Here is an 8141-nt window from a genome sequence, read left to right on the forward strand (position 1 = left end):
AGCTAAACCAGCCCAGGACTAGATGGATTTACAGCAGAATTCTATCAGACATTTAAAGAAGATCTGCATCCAATACTACTTAATTTATTCAAAAAAATAGAAATGGAGGGAAATCTTCCAAATTCCTTCTACGAAGCCAGCATCATTCTCATACCAAAGCCTGGTAAAGATACAACCAAAAAAGAAAACTATAGACACATATCCTTAATGAACATAGATGCAAAATATACTCAATAAAATACTTGCAAACTGCATACAGACACACATCAAGAAGATCATCGACCATGATCAAGTCGGCTTTATCCCAGAGATGCAGGGATGGTTCAATATACGTAAGTCAATAAACGTCGAAAACTATAGACACATATCCTTAATGAACATAGATGCAAAAAATACTCAACAAAATACTTGCAAACTGCATACAGACACACATCAAGAAGATCATCCACCACAATCAAGTTGCCTTTATTCCAGAGATGCAGGATGGTTCAACATATACATAAGTCAATAAATGTAATAAAACATATATAAATGGGCTTAAAAACTACTGGGCATGGTGGCACACATCTTTAATCCCAGCACTCAGGAGGTAGAGGCAGGCAGATCTCTGTGAGTTCAAGGCCAGCCTGTCCTACATAGTGAGTTCTAGGACAGCTAGGGCTACAGGGAGACCCTGTCTCAAAAAGACCAAAAAACAAACCAAAAAAAAAAACAAAGAAAACCCCAAACAAACAAACAAACAAAAACCCCCCAAAAACCCTACATGGTCATCTCAATAGATTAGAAAAGGCATTTGATAAAATCCAGCATGTATTCATGTTAAAAGTCCTAGAAGGAGTTGGTCTTGAGGGAACATACCTCAACATAATTAAAGCTGTATATAACAAACCCATAGCCAACATCATCCTAAATGGAGAAAAATTGGAAACATTCCCATTAAAATCAGGAACCAGACAGGGCTGTCCACTGTCTCTACTCCTTTTCAATATAGTACTTGAAACCCTTGCTAGATCAATAAGACAAGAGAAGGAAATTAAAGGAGTAGCAACTGGAAAAGGTCAAATTATCCCTATTTGAAGATGATATGATATTATACATATGAGATCCCCAAAATTCCACCAGAAAACTGTTAGAATTGATTAATGCCTTCAGTGAAATGGCAGGATACAAAATAAATTCACAAAAATCAGTAGCCTTTCTATATACCAATAACAAGCAATCAGAAAAAGCAGTTGAGGGAACCCTCCCATTCTCAATAGCCTTTAAAAAAATAAAAATTTTGGAATAAACCTAACCATGACATTAAATATCTCTACAATGAAAGTTTCAAAACTCTAAAGAAAGAGAGAGAGGGGAAGATACTGGAAGATGGAAAGACCTACCATGCTTATGGATTGGTAGACTCAATATTGTGAAAATGACTATCTTACCCAAAGCAATTTATAGAGTCATTGCAATGCCAATCAAAATACCCATGACTTTCTTCACAGAGCTTGACAAAATCATCCTAAAATTCATATGGAATCATATGAATAGTAAGAAAAGATGAAATTATGAAATTTGCAGGTAAATGAATGGAACTAGAGAGTATTATACTAAGTGAAGTAACACAAATGCAGAAAAGCAAGCAATGTATATTCTTCATTTGTGGATTGTAGCACCAATCCTTAATATAAATTCTTATGTAACAATAGGAGTCAGGAAAATGGAAAGTATACATGGAGGTAAAGGAAAAGAAAGAGCCTGAGAGGGGCATAGTAGGGAACAGAGAGTACCAGTAAGGAGGTGGAGAAAGTGGGATTGCTGGAAAAGGAAGAGAGGAGGGAGGGATATGAAAGGGGCCACACTGTGCGCACGGTGGAAAGTCAGGAGGATGGTGGGAGGTGGGTGTAATTGGAGGGGACAGTGGGGATAACGAGGGCACTGGGACTGGGGCAGAGATTGTAAGAGCCAGGGCTGTTTCATGAACATATTGAAGCAGTGGCTTTCAGGCCACTGGAAGTTGCACATGTGAACTTGTGGCAATGGTGGCATCCAGCAGAGGACCCACATCAACTCAATTAAACAAGGACCCAGAGGAGAGGAGAGCAATGGCTTACAGGCCATCCCTAGACTGAGAACTATTGGAGACTGATAGCTGCTGGGTGAGGGAGAGTATGCCTTATACATGATCACCAGATGGGCTGAGAAGACTCCAGTGGACGAATTTACACTGAAGGTATTCTGTATACAAATGCTTGACTGGTTAGAACTTATTATATATGGCAGAATTCATGATTTCTGGTTGGGGGTGGAGACATAGATGGAGGAGAGGGTCTAAATTTGATTAAGAACTGTAGTATGAAAATACAAAAGCTCAATAAAAAATAAAAAATACTATTGAGTTCAAATTTTTTACCACCAGTACTGAGACACTTTACCTCGATACCTTGTCCTGTGTAGCCTAATCTAGTTTGTCTTGATATTAAGGGACAAATAGACTCTTGTCTGAGCTCACACGGTGTGCAGCTGACTTTTCTGGCCTCGTTTCACAGTGAACTCTGGAGTTCTATTTTACTATCTCACCTTTGCATAGACTAAGGTCAGACAGAAAGTGGTTGGTGGTTATCTCTGGAAAAACCTAGTGTGTCCATAAACAATGGATGGACAACCTCTTATGTAGTGGAGAGAAGTAACAAATAGCACAAAAGGTAGGGGAAACATTCAGCAGTTTACCAACAGCCTTATGTCTTGTCTGTGAGTCACTCAGTGCTCACTGCAGTTCAGTCTTGGTCTCTAATAATTCCTGCTTACTCATTTTCATATTTTTTCACATTCTATGAACACATAGAAATTACCATATAGTGGTGTTTCTCCCCATGTTGATCAAAAACTTGTTCACATTTTGGGGAAGGTGACTGTGCCTACTGTGTGTGGCACTTTCTCAGGGGCAGGCTCTGCCTTGGCTTCTAGAAAACATTCCTGTGGACAGTCGCAGAATCACCAGCACCCACCACGTCTGGTTCTCCCACGCACTTTATGTTATTTTCTTTACAATTCAAAGGTTGGTATATTTTTTGGTTTAAGGTTTTTCTTTATCCTCCCTCTTCTATAAAGAAAAATAACTTAGGTAAAAGCCCTTTCTGGGGCACAGGGTGAGGGGCTGCTGCCCCTGGGTGCCAGGTTGGTCTGGCTACACTGGCAGGAAGGTCCAGAGCTCCTGCCTGGGAGCTTCCTCATGGCCAGAGACAAGGACACTGGGGAACACTGGTTTTTATTAAATGAGAAATAAAATTTAAAAATGACATACCCACTGTACAAACGGAGACAACAAGGTACCATCTCCATGTTGGTGCCCTCAGTGGCAGCTGGACTCCTGACACTGCCCTGACTCCGGCTGCCCAGATACAGGGGTAGAGGTGGGGTCAGGTCTTCTTCCCCATCTTAAAAAAGTACTAAAAAGCACCCAGAACATAAGAAAAACAGTCTCCCCAGCAGAGAGGGCTGCGGGCATCTGCTTCAAAGCACATATCTCACCTGGCAAAAACATGTAGAAAAATAAAATTAAACTTTATCTCTGAATGACAGTGAAGACCTTTCTTCTGCCCCATACCCCTCCCCATGAGTCCCAAGTGGTACAACACACACACATATATACGCATACACATACACACATCTGCCTGGAGCCAAGGCCTGGGGCTCAGTCCCACAGGAACATGTGGCCCCACAGCACACAGGGCCAGTGTCAGGCCAACATTCCTTCTTCCTCCTCACGGGGCATGATGTGCCTCAGCAAGTCTGCAGTTTCCCTGGAAGGGCAGTGGTGGAGAGGAAGGCCAGTAGAGTTGGCCTGGAGCCAGAGGTCATGTAGAACCCTGGTGCAGGCAGGATGAAGGGGAAGGTAGTAAGGCCTCAGGACTGGAGGAGAATGGGGCCCGGGGGGTACGGAGGGGTCCAGTCTCTTCTGAATTGTGCAGTTCATGGAGAATTGAGGGGCCAGTGATGTGGAGGGACTTGGATAAATGGGGTAAGGGTGAGGGTCTCTAGTGTCATCAGGGTAATGGGGTTGCTTGCTTAGAAGGTTATAAGAAGTCACAAAACAGGTATGCATGGCAATAGTCGGGAAACAGGAGATCAGGTGCTTAACATGGGTCCTGAAGGGCCTGACTGAGAGCCCTTAGGTCCCCTACCTGCTCAGCCCTGCCTGGAACCAACAGTCAGGGGCAAGAGGGGTCAATAATGTCCCCCCAGGAAGGCTTGCTGTCTACAGTGGACAGGGACGAGGTGACCAGTTTCCCTTCTACCACCATCTAGGGGCATTCTTTGGTCATGGCAGGGCTCCAAGGCAGACCCCTGGAGTCTAGGAGTACAGTATGAAGATGTGATTCGGTGGGCTGGAGTGGGCAGAGGCAGCCTAGATGGCCCTTGATGCATTACAGTAGAGCTGGTGTCCCTGGGGGCCAGGCAGCCTATCAGATACCTGGCTTGGGTGCCAGAGTGTCAGCACCAAACAACCTGGCATCGGCTTGATGCTGCAGTCTGTCAGGTGAGGAGATCGGTATCCTGAGGTCAGGGTCTCAACCTAGGAGGCCAAGCATCCTGGTGTCAAGGGAGAGGCAGAGCCCCTTAGGGAGGGATCTGAGCGGCAGTGGTGGAAGCAGCACAGCCAAGGCCACGTCCTCCAGAGGAATACTCAAGGTGGTCAGCACAGGCTCTGGTGAAGAGTGTGCATTAGCAGCCAAGCTCACAGCTAGGAGGCCCCAGACCAGGGAGGGTCCTTTTCAGTGAGAAGCCTCCTCTGAGTACCCTTTGGTGGTGGTGTCCACTACACAGGTGGAGGACTGGGACAAGTCCTCCTCTGTTTTAATGGAACGGCTGCTGCAGGTGGTGTCTGTTTCCAGCATTGATCTCATGTCCACAGTGGGCTTTGTGGTCCAGTGGGAGTCCTCTGAGGGAGCTTGGGAGGTTTGATAAAGAGGCTGCGCTTGGGTGGTGAGTGTTCTTCCGAGCTGCAGGGGGTGCTGGATGACTCCCCAGGAGGTGAGAAGAACAGCAGCTTCTGCCCTTTTAGGTTGAGCCCTGCAGGGCTGATGAGGGGCCTGCGGTGTGCAGGGAACCCGAGCTGGAGACTATTGAGCCGGCCACCCAGGGAAGGGAGAAGAGAGGAGAGGCTGCCAAATAGCAAAGAGAAATAATCTGAAAGAGAAACTTCTCCAGGTGGAGATCCCCGAGTAGGTGGGCACGCCCGCTGAACAGGAGTCCTGAGTTTGTCTGGGTCAGAGAAGGTATGGTTCCCAGCGAGAGGGCCCGGTTGAGATAGCCTGGTAGTGAAGAGGGTGATACCCAACGGGAAGACCTGAACAGCTGCTGCTTAGTGAGAGGCAGGAAGCCAGGTGAGGTGGGGATGAACAGTGATGGTGGGGAGGCTGTGACGCTCGAGGAAGGCACGGCCAAGCTGGGGCTGGAGGGGAAAAGGCTGGTGGAGTCTCCCGTGAAGTACCTTCAGGGCCGGAACGTCGGTGGGCTGATTGCTTTCCTTGTGGCCACAACTGCAGTGAAGCCCATCAGGCAGCACAGGGAAGTGGTGCTGAACTTGAGCGTGTCCAGCCAGCTGGGCGAGGCAGCCTGTAGGTACTGCTGCCCCAGGTGCAGCCCCAGCAGCAGGGCCCAGAGACAGGTAGAGAAGGCGCCATCCTTCCCAGCCTGAGGCGGCCAGCCAGCAGCACGGCCAGCAGGCAGTTGAGAAGTACCATTGCTCCAGTGCTTGTTTGGTGGCTCTGCGCAATGGCCCGGGCCTCGGGTAGCTTCTCTATTGTGTGTTCAGGCAGCAGGCTGAGCAGCTGCTGCCAGCCCTCAGCCCCAGGAGCAGTGCGGTTGTCTGAGGTAGCCGAGCCATTGTTGCCAAGAGGCAGAGCTGGGGGCCGGGAAGCCCCTAGGGTGAATGGTTTGCTGGGGCCATACAGGGCAGTGGACAGCAGGAAGGCACAGGCCAGGAAGGCCAGGGCACGGAGCAGGATGACCTGGACTGGGGCCTTCACTGGTGAGAAGCAGAAACGCTTCCCATGATCCTGGTCAGCCTCCCAGCCCCTGAACTAATGGCTGAGCAGCAGGGCACGCAGCTGGCAGTTCTGGTGTTTGATGTAGTACTCTACAGCGGCCTGGCATGGGCGGCACAGCTTGTACATCTGCTCCAGGTGGTGGCGGTACACCTCGATCTCCTCATCGTATCAGCCCTCCTCTCGCTGCCTGAAATCTTGGTGGTCTGGTGGTGGCTGCACCTGCCGCACAGCAGGACCTGGCTGCTGACCCACTGCTGTGGCTGCCTGGGGTCACAGGGAATGAGTACACTGCTCACCACGTGGTTTAGGGGTTCCATGTACTGTGCTGGGATTGGCTTGTTGTAGTCTCCATTCTCTTGGAAGCCTTTGCACTGCTAACAGTGGGGACAGTCCCAGTAGATGTGGTTCCCATAGGGCACCAGCAGTTGACCACCGTGTGTTGGTTTTACTCTCTGTGCGATCCAGTAGAATAGCAAGCTAGCAGGCAGCGCAGGCCTTGATCCCCAGGCCTCCAGCCAGGCCCGAGGTCTGCAGCTCTTCCCATGTATTTTATAGTACTGGAAATGCATATTGTACTGCTTCACGCTGTCTTCCTACTTCCTGCCCCCTAGAAATCCACCAGGAAGCCTTTCCAGGCCTCTACCCTGAGGGCCTGACCTGGCAGACCAGAGAGGAACCAGGGTGGCTGGGATCAGCACCAGGAGCAGGAGGGCAAGAGGCCCTTGAGAGTGGTAGGGTAGATGGGCCTGGGCATCCATGGGGACTGAATCTCTTCAGGGCCTGTTCTATATGTGTGTCTTTTCCTCCCTGCTTGCAGAGTGCTGGATATACTCTTTGGAAGAGGTTAGGAGGATGAATCAGGATTTGTTAGTTGTGGGCCTTGATTGCCTGTTAGTCTTAGTCACTTGGCCAAGTTACTCTTCCTGAACTTTGTTGTCTCATGTTCTGTTAGAGTAAGATCACTTTGTTCTCAGTAGTAACACGAAGTAACTATAATTTTCGTGTAATCTTTTCTATGGGATTGTCTGTGACTTGTTTCTGGAAGTGGGTGCAGGCTTCTAATAACCTTTACATACAACTTGTCTCTTATAATTACCTGCATTCAAAGCAGGAGTATGCAACAAATAAAAAGCCACTAGTGACTAGTATATGTTTTTCAATAGAGAGAGTTCTCATGGACGTCAGCCGCCAGTCATGAGAAACTGTCCTTACTTCTTAGCATGTATCTCTTAATACCTGTCTTGACTCTTTGAGTCCAACATCCCCCTCAAATCTGACATCCCTTCCCATTGTTACATATGTGAGCAACTTGCAGTTTTCATGTCTTAACGCTTTCCTCATGGCCCAGTCCTGTCCTCCTTCTCTGTCCCCTTTCCTGGAGATGTAGCTGGTAACAGGAGTGTTCTGCAGTCTCCATGGCAGCAGCATATAGTCCCATCCATGTTGTAGAATTACTTTCCATGTGCCATGTATGGTACACCACATATCTCTGTCCTCCCCAACTTGATAGGATAAAATCCTACAGGTGTGTGATGTCATTTGGAGACAGGACTTTTTAGATGGCTCCCTTCAGATGAGCTTGATGCAGAGGCAATAAGATGCCCATTAAGGAAAATCTCCTTGTCAAGAGAATAGGGATCTCTTTACTGGATAGAGACCTAACATTTCACTTAGGCTTCTCAGTTAGTTGGCCAAGGAATGAGACCCAGAAAGGTGGGTTCACCTTCCGATATGCTAAAAAGATAGGTGGACTAATTACCCCTTTAAAGAGATATTATACTTTTCATTCTCAGAATTCCTGCTCCCTAGTGGAGTCTTTCTAATTTTTCATGAGTTGTGGCTGGGTCTCAGTATTTCTGAGTCCCGACTCCAATAGGTATAATTATTTCTTTTTTTCTTTTTTTAGCAGGTATAGACTTGCTGGAGGAAGAATGTCACTGGGGCAGACTTTGAGGAACAATAACTTTACTCCACTTCTAGCTCCTTTTTGCTTTATGCATTTGGTTGGAAATGTGGTCTCTGAGATTCCTGTTCCAGCTGCCTGCTCCTGTCATGCCTCCCTCGATATTATGGACTCTTAACTCTGGAAATAAAGTCTTTTTT

The 8141-nt window shown here is 47.5% G+C and overlaps 1 pseudogene; it reads right to left on the minus strand.

The window, feature by feature from the left end:
• Window positions 1-4556: 4556 nt before the first annotated feature.
• LOC103735453 overlaps window positions 4557-8141 on the minus strand; it is an 8652-nt pseudogene continuing 5067 nt past the window's right edge.

The sequence above is a fragment of the Nannospalax galili genome, unplaced genomic scaffold (genome assembly GCF_000622305.1).
Source record: "Nannospalax galili isolate Female #2095 unplaced genomic scaffold, S.galili_v1.0 scaffold155, whole genome shotgun sequence".
NCBI classification, from domain to species: domain Eukaryota; kingdom Metazoa; phylum Chordata; class Mammalia; order Rodentia; family Spalacidae; genus Nannospalax; species Nannospalax galili.